This window comes from Battus philenor, unplaced genomic scaffold (genome assembly GCF_028537555.1).
Source record: "Battus philenor isolate CCGP_79_NKW_IND1 unplaced genomic scaffold, ilBatPhil1.0.hap1 SCAF_13, whole genome shotgun sequence".
In the NCBI taxonomy this organism is placed as follows: domain Eukaryota; kingdom Metazoa; phylum Arthropoda; class Insecta; order Lepidoptera; family Papilionidae; genus Battus; species Battus philenor.
In genome coordinates, this window is record NW_027181675.1 from 14655600 (window position 1) to 14670553 (window position 14954).

General features: G+C 29.6%; 1 protein-coding gene across 1 annotated transcript in view; it reads left to right on the forward strand.

The window, feature by feature from the left end:
• LOC137933588 (broad-complex core protein-like) overlaps positions 1–14954 on the forward strand; it is a 145403-nt gene that overhangs the window by 108156 nt on the left and 22293 nt on the right. The gene's annotated exons all lie outside the window — the stretch shown is intronic.

A 14954-nucleotide genomic window follows, 5' to 3' on the forward strand; every position in this document is an offset into this window, starting at 1 on the left:
TTAAGTGAAAACTTGTATATATAATCTGTAGAAATTAAAACCTAATTTTATGTATATATAACTTTAAGTATATCTCATAATATAGACATAGTACTTTTTTATTAAATATTAGGATTTATATTTCACAGACATTATAGTCGTTGCCTTTGTTTTTACAATTACGTTTAATATTTCAGATATATTTTTTTATATGTTACAGTGTTTTAGTATCTTATACTATTTACTAATATCATAAACTTTTTTAAATCAACTAAGTATTGAAGTTGACTATTAAGAAAATTTTTTGAAATCATTCGTTTCAACGATGATCCAACAATGTTCAGTTAGCATTACTTTTGGTACAAACACTTCCTGATCCCTACTCCATATTCATCATCAGGTTGTGCGCCAGTATCTGTTGGTTGCCGTATTCGCCACATTGATGAATCTTGCAATCGCATCTTGAGTCTCGTCTGTGCAATACACGCACGTGTGTGACGTGATATCGCTAACATACGACACTGCTATCAGCCCAAGGATGTCTGTTGCTCTTCAGACCCTGACCCTAGGATGATGAGCATCCTTGTAACATCGGTTGATGTTATACTGGAAACAATTGAATAGTCAATATAACTTAAATTGTAAATTGAATCCAAATAAATGTAAAAGTCAATATAATCTTCACTTAAACATTATAATTCTCCGTAAATAGATTCGTATAAACAGTAAGTTATCCTTGTCCTTTTAAAGTTCAGTACCTAGGACACAGGCATAAGCTCGCGCCGCGGCGCTTCCTGTGATAACACTTGTTACAATAATACTTTTTTAACCTCTGCCACCATATTTGTAATATCAACTCTCGTTTGGAACTGATTGAACTGTTTGTTTTTTATTTATTAATTTCATTTTACACCTTTTATAATTTATATTAGCTCTAATCATAGGCTTCTTCTGTCTATGACTTACTGTCTTAACTATGTCGATCGGTCTCTTTTGTGAAGAGTATATCAGAGGAACCAAATTTGAAATAAGAATAAAATTCAACTCCCCTATGTTTATACCAGTGCTTATTTATGAATCTGAAATATTTTCTCCCCAGATGCCAACAAGTCATTTAGAGCTCTATGCTCGCGATTTCTCTCCAAAATCGATTAAAAAATGACAAGATCCATAAACGAATGAATTTTTGTTTTATTTACACTTTATTATACACCATATAAAAACATACATTACTATACCCGCATACATATATACATACATTTATTTATGTATGTATGAATCTGTGTATATATATATACAAATACATGTTTAACTGTACATTTTTTGCACTCATACATGTGTACAAAAATACTTATTTATACATATATATATATATATATATATATATATATATATATATATATATATGTGTGTGTGTTTATATAATGGTAGAGTAATGCGTGCACCAAGTTTTTTTTATCCTTTATCTGCGAAGTAATTGACCTTTGTGTCGACTGATCTTAAGCAATGACAAGATGTATGTTTATATCTGTTAGCCCAGAAGAAACCTATTCCCTCTTGTCTTGCACTGGATGAAGACCGTGTATGTGCAGCACTGGATATTCTATGGCTGAATGATGATGGTTTTTATGCATAGTTCATTTCAAAATCCCGGTTTAGGTGTCCTGATTTGAAAAGAGAATATATCGATTTCTGTTGGCTCTTTGTTTTACCACTTTCGCAAACTTTTTTAATGCAAGAATTAAAACAGTATATTCCTAAGGCTTAATAACACACAAAATATCCTTAAGTTTTAGTGTGAGTTGTTTAAATAATAGAGATTGAGAATGAGAGTTGAAAAAAAAAAGATTTAGACGTGACGAGAAGAATCAGGCAGTCTTAAATTAGTAGAGAATTTTATGACGTGTAATTTGACATTGGAGTACCAGTTTTTATTTTTAAAAATCAAATAGTGTGTGTATCTTAGCCATCACTTGATTTCAAGTGTATTACTTCTTATTAGACCTTGATATAAAAAGTGCATTAAATAAACATTGTTTTGATAAAATAAGTCCTTGATTGTTTTTGCTAGATTTAAATAGAATTGTGACAGCGTATGAATCAGTCACGTATCGCAAATGCGTAGAAAATACACGTAAACATTTAACTTTAACTGGGCTCATGTCTGGAGAATAATAAAACCTTTCATTATCTGTTTGCTCTAAGATGGCGGTAAACGAATGTTAATAAACAAGTTATTTAAAAAAAAACAGACATTTTAAAACTATTCATATACAAAAGATGGAATTATAATAAAATATAAAATCTTTTTTGACATATATGTCAAAAAAAATTGCCGCGCGAACATCTGTCAAAAGTTTTTTTTTTAAACATAAGTCAATGGACAAATATAAAAGTACATGGGAAATTTAAAAAAGTTCTTGATATTTTTTATCTGTTATATTGCAGTCAATTACGTTATATGACGTGTAGAGAAATATTTTGGCTGACATTACCTAAGTTAGCGCTTCGTTTTTGCACCGCAGCCTATCCTGTTACGTGACGTTTCGTCTAGCCGACTATAGATAGGGACAAGTACAGCCGAGTGAAAAACTGTCTACCTATTATAATAAAAATTTTACTTAACAATCGGAGTTAATTATATTACGTATACTATTATATTAACAAAATAATATATTTCTTTATATTTTCGTTATGAACTGAACACCATTATAAACATTTATTATTATTAAATACAACATCAATAATTAATGTTTGCTTAATAAATTAACATTTGCTATTTTTTAAATAATTTAAATGATATTTAATTTAAAAATACATAAATGAAAAGGCTTATTATTCAATAAACGAATATTTAAATGATGAGAATCCTAGCCAATTGTTTTTACTCTCATTATTTTGGGCTGTATCTGATAAAGTGTATATGTATAAATCTGTGTTAAATTTTATTAAATGATGTGTTGTTGTGGAGTTTCTTCCTACTTCTCCACAAGTATTAAGATCTTGCGAAGCAGAGTAGAGACAAACATAAAATAGAATAAAAATATAAACAGATAATAAATATATTGACGACCAATAAAAGTTCTGTTAAAAATGTTAAATAAACGAACTATATCTTTATCTTTATAGATGCAATACATAATAAATATCATAACGACATACGGCCTTGTTGATGATCTTACATAACGCTGAAAGCAGGTAATTTTCTTTCGATCCTTTTTTAAATCCACAGGGATGGCCTGGGATATTCATTTTTAATTATATACAATTTTAAGTCTTTCGCACGCGATTGTACTAAATTTAACGAAAACATATGTTAATTAATTTGTGACTATAATCATTTTTAAGGAAAATTTGGTCACAGAATACACTCGCAACGGTATATCCACGATAAACATTCGCCTATTTAATTAAATTTCAATTCGCTAATACATCGCGATACATTAACTTGTTTTATTTTATTTTATTTTTATATCTACATAGATGAAAGTTACTCAGTAAACTGTTTAGCACATACTGGACAAGGAACAAAGTCTTATAAGATACATAAAAACATATACTCACATACACATGCATGTATATATGCATGTGCATGCACACATGCATACAATGTATAAATAAAGAATTTGTTATTTTAAACTAACTACAATTGAATCGTTTTTTTAATAGATTACGTATTCAAAACCATGTTTAATACATGCATGAATTTCGATAAAGGAATCTAAATATAGTACATACATTTTTAAATACTTTAGAATGACGATTATTTTAAACAGACACATAATTATAATATATATAATTGTTATGCTCTTCTATAGTCGACTTGTACTTGTACAATCAATACCTTTTCTGCTATAGAATGTCCACTGCTGGGATTCCCCTCCCCACCCCTCGCCGAATTCCTAGAAGACTGGTTGGAAACAGAACCTTTACAGTCAAACCACTTTAAAGTAGGTTTTACGTTACGTTTGTACAGTCCTCTAGAAACTTTGGCCCTGAACAGCCTATTTTCTTAACATGTATATTTTTATATTAATGACATTTCTAACATAATAAATTGTCAAAATATACATAATTTAATATGTGTTGCAAATAAATAAATCTTAACGTTTTACAATTAAGTTTTCCTTGCTTGCTATAAATAGGAATATTTCAAGTACTGTGTTATTACTTTCAAGTTGTTATGTAATATTTATATCAGTTATTTGTTATTCGAATGGGGCATTTATATGTGATTTTGTATCGTAGAATTTAACACTAAGTAGTAAGTTTAAAACAGCTTAACACGCTGATCTGTTGAGAACAGTCGGAATGGAGTTTGACAATTTTAGATATGTACTTTATAATATAAAACGTATAACAATTCAACGCCTTTATTTACTTTTGGGAACGCTTTCGCATACCATAGTTTCAATGATGGTGGTCCAGTACCTCGACTCCTTACTTGCAGCGGATCACCCCGACTCCATCACCAAGTCAACAAACCTAGTTCAACACATTTACATCAACTAAAAACTCTTTAATGTAATAAAATTCAACTCGTACGTAATATATTCTTTCAATTTAAAACTATGTAGATTCTTAACTACTTTTAATCTGAGAACAACGAGTATATCTTTAATATAGTAATAAAAACAATTATTTCCTAAGCTTTATTACAAATTTAATCCTTTATAAGGTAATAAGAGATTTATGAAACTTTTTAAATTTATCTATCATAATTCAGAGATATTTCACAGAAATATATTAGTAATAAAGTAAACGGTTGTTTATAAAAACAATAACTAATTTTATGAATCCTATAGTATATCAAGCTGTCAAAAAGTTGTATATTCATAAACAGTGGGCAAATGTAGCCCAGTGGTAGAAGGTGCTGGTTCGATATTCGGGTTGAAATCTTATATAATTCACTCTGTGCATTAGGATTGCCATTGCTGAAAATCAAGTTTCCAGAGGATGGACAGCAGCATCCTCTGCTTACCACAACACCACGATCATCGACCCACCTTCCAATTGAGGCGATTGTGGTATATATCCCCACAAATATATTTTTCAAGAGACTTTTGCTTTGTTGTATATATGATATTAATTTTTCACCAAAACTGATAATATTTCATCCATATTTTTTTATAATTATATTTAATGACAGTACTGCATGGTAATATATTTTAATGATATAAATAATCTATTTAAAAAAATATATTAAGAATATTTAGTTCACTTATAATGATATTACGTAATGTCAAATGTTGTCTGTATGTATAGTATATGTGTAACTGATGACAGTGCATATAAATAAATAAATAAAATAAATATAACTGTGGTTATCTATCCTGAATTAAGAAGACATATATACTATATCTATTTTATTTATTTTATTTCTTTTTTTATTCAACATAGTATCTTTCTTTCATCATATTACTTCCATAGCAATTTTTATTTTTAAATATATATTATTATGTAATATATCTAAATACGACATGTATGATATCACAGTCAAGAACGTGTGAAGTCTAGATGAAGGAAGAACAGACCTTGCCATAATGGCTATCTTTGACGGAGGCTTGCACCTTTCAAAAGGTGCCTATAGATGATGATGATATTGGAATATATAAAGGTGATGTCACAGGAGTACTTTACATTTTAACGTAAGTTTTACAAATATACAAGACCGTGACTTTAGTTTAAAAAAATTAAACCACTTGTTTCCACGAGTGTACCGCTATCGGAGCTATATAAGCATTTTAGCTAAACGCGATAACGGGCGACGATTTATAAAAAGTGTTATAATAATTATTTATGAAATGCTGCTATTTTTTAATATCTATATATTTAATACATATTGTAACATATTTATTAGTATATAATACTGGCAGTAAACAATAACATTTTTAAGTTCATCTTAGTTTTTTTTTTCGAAAATTTGACAAAGGCAAATACCTATTTTCAATCAACCTGTATGTCTTTTATAATGCGAAGTACTAATAACTTCTGACAGTACAAATTCTGTAGATATAGTAAACAAAAATTAAGTCATATATATTATCATATATATGATTTCTGTTAGATTGTATCACACATTAATTGACATCTAATAAGTTATATTTCAAAGCTATAATATCTATAATCAAACACCGGTATATTTTAATCGTTATAAATAACGGTAAGATATATAATGATAAATGTATATATGTAGATCAATACTATTTTATAGGCAATTTTAAGAGTGAAAATTATGATCTTAAAAATTATGTCGTTAATTGATTATAAATAAAGAGATAAATTATGGAGAAATAAATAAAATACATTTATTTGAGTAAATAAATCATTAAACACTTTGGTAAATTTTATCGAAGCATTTAAAATACAATCTAATATAAGAGAGAATTTGGAACATCAATGTTTCGTGTTGAATATTACGCAGTATTTTTAACAAATATTTTATATTACTTTCCTATTTGGATTATTTACGGTAATTACTTTTGTATGTCGAGAGAATCGTATGCTATAGAAGCCCAATTCGACAGACTAGAGTCAAATTTAGATATATTATTATAACCTATAATGGCGTTGTTCAAATTTAAAATTTTCTTTCTTTTTTCATTTGAAATATCATAATAATGCAAATTGTCATTTGACAAATATATATTTTTATTATAAAAAATTGTGATGTATTTAAATATTGTCAACGTATTCCTTGAATGTTCTAAACATTCTTTCAAGTTTTAGCTTTTGGAAACAACGTTCCTTCCAGACTGTTTTACTTTTTCAGTAAATATTTTCGGACAGTTATAAAAAAAAAACTCTGGTCTTTAGACATCCTCGTACAAAAAAACATGTGATGGTAAATGAGGACTTCTTGGTGAAGACCCAATGTCATCTTACGATGTGTTTTTCTTGAAAAATTTTCTTATCGATCTCCATATTGACAACCAGCAAGTTTTACTGTAGATTTGGTTTCAAAAAGTCATTTTTTTAATGTTAATTTTATTTTTACCACCCTATACTTGGTTACATGGGTTTTATGATTTTTTTTTAAATAAAAAGACTTTCGTTTTTTAAAGCCTCTCATTCTCCTTGCTTTGTGTGGGACGTCACGATTCCGGATTAATTTTTTTTTCAATTTTATATTTATATATATATACTTTTTTATCTTACATCCTTCACATGTTCTTTCATTCATTCCTTTCTATTATATCACACATCACCTATTTTTCATCATCTACATTCCTGACTTTTATAACGTATTTATAACTTCAGTTACGTATTCAAATGTCTGCTCTGTACTGAGTATTAACTAGATGCAATGATAAGTTGATCTATAAGTCAATTTAAGTTTTATTTCTCTTACACTTGGTTATTTTTAGGTCGTAAAGCCTTCTTCTATTTTAAGATAGCTTGAGGGCTTTTGGAAGAGCCTCGAGTCACGGCACTAGATCAAATTCGGCAGAGGTTCTAGTGACTACATTCACCTCGACATGGACTCCCTGCTGAAGGATGCTGAAAGGTCTACACTTAGTCTAGCCCAGGGCTTCTTAAACTATGGGTCGCGGCACCAAATGGGGTCGCGTAGCAAAATTCTGGGGTCGAGAGATTTTAATGTCAAATATTTATATATACCATTTTATAACATCACTAGAGTTGGCGGAATACAGTGGACTTGCAGCGTCTAGACACGCGCATTTGTTTATAGTTTAATTTTAGTTTTTTTGTATGTTTCAAAACGAATTCTAAAACTATATATTATCATACGTATATATATATTGTTACTTAATAAATAAATCATCAAAAAATATTAATTTATTTTTCTTTAATATTTGTATGGGTTCGTCAAGAAACTCGCAATCATGAATGGGATCGTGAATGACAAAAGTTTGAGAAGCCCTGGTCTAGCCTATTCAGGGTATAAAGACTTCAGCTTAATAATTATTTATCATTCGTTTAATATTTTTTTTTTTTGACCCCCGCTATTGGGGGCCTCTCGTACCCCTATTTATTGTGGAACGGGGACTTGGTTAACAATTTATTTTTTCACATGAGATTTTTATTTTCTTACTCTTCTTTCATACTACATTCTCTTTCAGTCTATTATCTCTCTTTCATACTACATTTCTTCTATTCTTCTACCATTCGTATAATATATATTTAGATTGCAGTTACGAAAACACTCAAACGTTTCAGGGTCGCGAACTCGATTTCCTCGTACAGTTAAAGTTAACCAGAATGTGGCGTTTGCACAATCCATTGCGTACACTGTTCGTTGACAATAAAAAAAACTTTAACGCTTCAATCGATTGTAGACTTTATTATTATACACAATAGATCGATTTTAATTCGGTGAGATTTATTTGTTATATCACAACTTATGTGGTCTTGCCATCATCGACGAGCTCGCGTGCAATCTTTTTGGAAGCGAAACAATGATTTTGCTCGATCATGAATTTCACTGTGACACAATATGTGTGCCATCATTCAACTAAATATTAATGCATTGTTATAACATATGAATGGTGTATAGTTTAATAACATACGTTTACTTAATATCAAGTTGTACTTCCGTAAAATACTTTCCATTTGTAGTAAAGTTTATTCAGAAGTAATAGCTTAAACCACATAGCTAGAGAGATGAAAAACCACGACGCCTTCGAAATATAGCATAAGATATATATAGTTAAACAGATATGGTAGGTATTATCATCATTGTTACAGCTATTGGGCATCCTCGGCTTGACATACACTTGCCTGTTTTTGAAATAATTAAGAAAGGGACTAATATATAATAAGGACTAATATAATGTATAGATATAGGTGGTATTTCGTGAAGGCTTTAACTTGAAAACGAGCCTCTTAGGACCGTTTTCACTTTAACATGTTTCGAATAGCATAGACATTTGATATAATTTCATGGAATAGATACATAACTACAGCTCTGAATCCATATTTCTCCATATTACGGCCCATGTTTCTATTGCAAAGTTTCTATTGTAAATAAATAAATTCTAGATGTTTCCTTTGAATGTTAAAAATCAATAATGTTTTTAAATTAGCTCAATTTATGCTTGAACACGACGCCTAGGTATGTGATGTTGTTTTCTTTTTGTTTACCGCGTCGACCGGATGGTAGTGCAAGCGACACAAGTTACCTATTAAAACATTAAACTTGTATAACTTAAACACTTTAAACATACAATATAGATTTATTAAAACTATATTGAAAATCTGAAAACTGAAAATTGACAAAGTATGTATAGTTATCATTTCAGTTGTAGGATATCAGATCTTCTGACAAGTAATTGCTTTGCTGATCTGTGGTCTCCAGCCATAAATTAAGACCAAAGCTGTCATCCGTTCAGTTTACTATGTAGCCTTTCCACTGACTCTTCAAATTGCTAATCAATTATTTGAAATTGCATCCTTAATAAGAAAAGCGGAAGTGCATCCTAATTAAGAAAAGGACTAATATATAGTGCCAAACACAGGTTCGGTGTTTGTTATTGGTCGGTGTAACATCTCCTGAAGATGCCCCGTGGAGGGGTGAAACACGTGTAAAGTAGATTAACGGTGGTAGTTGTGTTTCGCATTGTTTGCCGCATACGCATTTATCAGAGGGCTGGCGGGCGGTGCACTTTGCACGACTACCACTGCATGTGCGGAAGTGGCTAAATATTGGTCCTTTTCTTACTATATCTTACAGTTATGGGTGGTGAGTTTTAGGTAGATTTTTATTAATAGTTTAATATAACATTAAATAAAGTAAAGTACATTAATTATGAAACGTACTAGACGTGTAGAGTTTTACGATGTAATATGAGATCCACAAGCAAATACTGAAACTAGTTTATCCTTTAATCTAGCATTATTCGGCACGCTATTATCAGCGTTGATATATATTCATATTCGCAATCTGCAACTTTGATAAACTATTCCTGCCCTAGGTTAGTGATGTGACGCGATTAGTACAAGCGCGATGTCGATAAGCGTACCGACCTTGGTTTTTAATACCAGAAGAATTTATCGCATTACGTAAACGGAATCCGCTATCTCTTATCGTGTATAACTTCTATATATACTTCCAAAAAAATTACAAGAAAACTTAAATTAAATATCGATGTTTTCGATTAAATAAATCGATTAGTTTAACATCATCGATAACTGTGGTAAAGCGCATCACTATACCAGTTGCACCTTATCGCCTTTTTAATACTTCGTATAAACATTTGTCGTGCAAACATTGACTAGCTTTCCTGATTATTTTCACACTCTTTCTGTACGTCTGTCTGTTGTCGTTGAACTTTACGTATTTACATGTGTTCACATTCTTTTGATTTCAACAATAAATTAATTTTTATAACAATTTAATAGATTTATTCATATCTAATAAAACTTTCAACATAAACTATGACATTAAAGATATATTTAAAAACTATATAATTTATTTTTAGGCTATACATGCTTACGCTATTTTATTATAGCTGAATACATTTTATTAACATTATAATAGCTCTAACACTGCTTTTAGCAATGTAGCGTATTTAATAAATAGCTGATCGTTTACGAATTTATTTAATCTGTGTAGATTTTAAGAAACTTCTCGTAAAGCGTAACGAGACGGGAAGCTATGTGACCTTATTCCACTGTCCCTGTTTTTCTATAGGAGTAGAAGTTCGGTCTATTGCGTGTTTCACCGATACACTGTGAAGTTTCTTTGGAGGTGCACAAGCGTTTTGATTCTATATTTCTGATCTTTACAGCCTGAGAAAAAATCTGCCGGCTTCCTTATCTCCTGAGAAATATAACCCAGGTTTCTTCAGGGTCGGAACGAACAGGTACTTCCTGAGTCTGAGTGCCTCATCTTGAACCACATCCTCACTTTTCATCAGACGAGTTGGTGGTCAAAAGCGGACTAGTATATGAAAAATCACTAGCGTTTTTTTATTTAAGTAAAGAATGGAAGTTTTGCCAGATTTCACGCAGTATCTTTAAATGATACATTTTGTAATATAAAAGCAATCTATCGACTTGTTCTCGATGTTTTTATAAACAAGACAAGATGTCTTCTAATATAGCATATCCGTATCTGCTATATATTATGCTATATTTAGTTTTTTACTCAATAAAAAAAGCTTATTAGTTATTCTTTATTATTATTATGGTTATTTAATACAGGTGAATGTATGGTTCATTTGACAGCAAAAATCTTTGAAGCTTATATACCTTTTTCATGTCAAACTGTATATAGTGATCGCTCTTAAATTATATAGTAATATGTCACGCTAATAACTTTTAACAGTGAAGAATCTATTCCGAATTAATTTTTGGGTGCATTATATAATATTTGGCAGCAAATGATATATAAATCAACTTTTTTATAGGTAGCCTTTAAAAAAGTGTTTTTTTTTTACATGGTCCCTACAATTGGGGACCTCTCATTCCCCTATCTCGTGTGGGACAGGGACTTTTTATTTCTAGTAATTTATTAATATTTTTTATTATTATCATTCTTCTCTTTCGTGTTATCTGTCGTCCTTTTTCTTTCATTCTACAACTTTCCCAGTCTTTCTCTTTTATTCCATTAGCCATGCATCCATCCTCAACCACTACATTCTAGGTTTCCTTACTATTTAATTTTGCAACAAAAAAAAGTGTTAAAAAAGTGTTTAAAGTAACTCATTATTACGATTTTACACGAGCAAAGCCGCAGGCGAATAGGAGTCATGTCATTCGATGCCAATGAACGGGTCAAAATCCTTAACACAAGGAAGAATGCAGTTTTTTTTATCTAACACACTGAAGTACACATCACACGGAATGTATTGCATCATAAAAATGTTATTTATATTTAACTGCGATATATTTTAAAAGGATATATACAGTATGTTTGGTTATATATATAAAACCTTTAAATATGTAAATATGTAGCCTTATTCAAAGATAAATTGTTGTTACAGAAGTTATAAATAATGTAATAATAATATTGTTAGAAAAGCGTGTTTGAAATTCGTGTTACTAAATATTTTATATTCTCTGTAATTAATATTCAATATTCTTTCTGGGACATTTTATTTATAATTGTATTATATTTATATTATTTATTATACCTTATTTATTATAAATATATATGTTGTATACATATGTATGTATGTTTAAGTATATATGTCTATGCATGTTCATGTCCGTTTGTTTGTAAATATGTATGTTTTGTACACGAAAACTACCCATTATTACTTCTTCCTTTCCATACTATGGTTGTCTGTAATAGATTGCCTTGTGTGATAAGACCGCCCATTGTACTTTATTTGTATATCATTGTGAAACTATTTAAATATATCTTAACGTGTATAATAAAGAATATTAAATAAATAAATAAAAAAATCCCTGCAAACTGACAGAAATTATAGACATGTCACATTTAAATATATTTTCAAATTAATAACTTTATACAAGATGCTTTTTAGCTTATTAAGTTATTACTATTAAGCTTTCAAACTTATTATACAGCCTCTATAAGATTGTTGTGACGTCACACGATAACAGTAATTAATATTCAAATTATTTTTGGTCTATCTTTTTTAAATATATGAATTAAAAAAATGGAATCTATTACTGGCCAGCGATATCATGTCAAAATACATTTCAAGGTTTTTCATTTCGTTTTTGCAAATGTAGGTGCGTTTCGCGATTTCAAAGATAGCGATAAAATACATTATACACGAGTTTTTTTAAAAGAATAAGCGATAATTGTCTATATTTGTCTATATACGATTTCGTATCATGTCGCCCACTTTTGTGAAAAGGGGTAAACATCTCTATAGGTTCTACTAGCTAATTAACTTGTACTAGAAATTCTAGCTTCCGTATAAAACGTAGTAGAGATTGTTCAATAGTGTAAATCAATATGTTAAAAGTTTTATATGCCATGTCTAACACATATATATATATATATATATATATATATATATATATATATATATATATATATATATATATATATATATATATATATCAAACCGAAAGTGTTAAAATCGTGTGAGTCGAATTTGAATTGCCTTAACAATAAAATTGCCCACTGTTGGGCGTGGACTACACGTGGTGGTTAATACGTAATTTGGACAATACACAGTCTTATTTAAGTGTGCAGTGTTATACATATATAGAAGGTTGATTGGCTAATAATATACTTTCGAAAATGTTTGAATTTTTGTAATATATGTTAATATTTTTGTTCATATGATTCTCCTAAAAACTATTACAACATTTATAATTAATATCGTATATAATTTATTGTATGACAAAGAGAAACAAGGACACTTTATATATATATAAGTGTATACATACCATATAGTGTATGATATACTGGTATATCCTATCACGGAAATATAGAAAGGCATTTCACATATTAAATGTCGCATAACGTGCTTGTATACATCCCGTATCTTCTAAATATAATTGAGTTCAATATATTATTTAGTTCAATATTAAAAGACGAACTTGAATAAGCCTTTTTCGTACTTAAATGATATTATTCAATATTTCTTTACAGTTCAGAACAACAGATACACGGAGACTGCAATATATTGACAATTCGTCTACGAATATCGTAGACAACTAGACATCTACGAAGTCTACGAATGGGCACTTTGACGTAGAACATAGAGATCCGTACTTTGGTCTATTCCTGAAATACTATACGTATATATATAGTATCAGTACAGTTATGAGAATAATAGAAATTCTCTTTTTAATATGAGCGAAGTTTATTAGCACTTAAATGCATGACTTTTATTAAAACTTAAAAATATATATATCTTGCAGATAGGTACACTACAATGTAGGGGAAAATATATTTATATATGTTTAGAACCTTATGTTGTAGATATACAACACTAAGCATTTACTGATACTTATACCGTTTTAATATGTTGCAGATTTTTATCATTATGCATTTAGATACTGTTATATATACGTTGTTTTGAAAGACTGTCTTTGACCAATGTATGTTGCCTTGGATCTGAGATGTGGTCACTTACGGGACTTTTAAAAAGGCTCAAAGTTAGCGGTAGAGTTATGGAGAGGGCTGTGTTCGGAGTTCAGAAATCAGGAGATCCACCCAAAAACCAGGAGCACCAACTTAACACAACCGTCTGAAGTGGTATAGGGCAAAACACATCGCATGTGCAATCGAAGGCCATTACTACTTATAATGCCTATTTAAATAAATATATTTTGAATATTTATATATATATATATAATTACCACGTGGTAAAAATTGCCTTAAGCCTCCCAGAAATCCCAAGAGGGAGAGGGCGTCCAAAAGCTACGTGGTGGTCTAATATCAGAAAGGAACTGGAAACCCTTCAACTTGATGCAGGGACAACCCAGGATAGAGTGGCCTGGCGCAAATTGATAAGGAGACCCGACCCCAAATAAAGGGAAAAGGGCAGGAAGAAGATTTATATATATATATATATATATATTGATTTAGTCTTTTAACATGTATTTCATATAAACAAGGCTTTTTCAGTCCAAACATTTGTTTCGTTGTAGATAATATTCAGTTTATTTATTAATATTCTATCGATGTTATGTAAGCTAATTAAATTCACTTCGTGTAAAAATGAGAAATGCATGTTAAAGAAAAAGTACAACATGTCAATTACTTCTGTATATAGCCTTTAGGTACAGATGCTAAACAATAAATAATATAAATGTAAATGATTTGAATATTAAAAACGCTTTTTCTTTATCGTCATTTCAGACCATAGACGTCCATAGGCCCCTAGATATAAAAACTTATTAAAAATGTAGTAATTTTTTTATACAGAGGTTTATATACAAATATATATATATATATATATATATATATATATATATATATATATATATATATATATATATATATTAAGATAATATATAAGTTACTTGTGAAGCTTTTCTAGCCAGTTTGAATTTAAAGTTTTTTCTTATTTATTGCATAA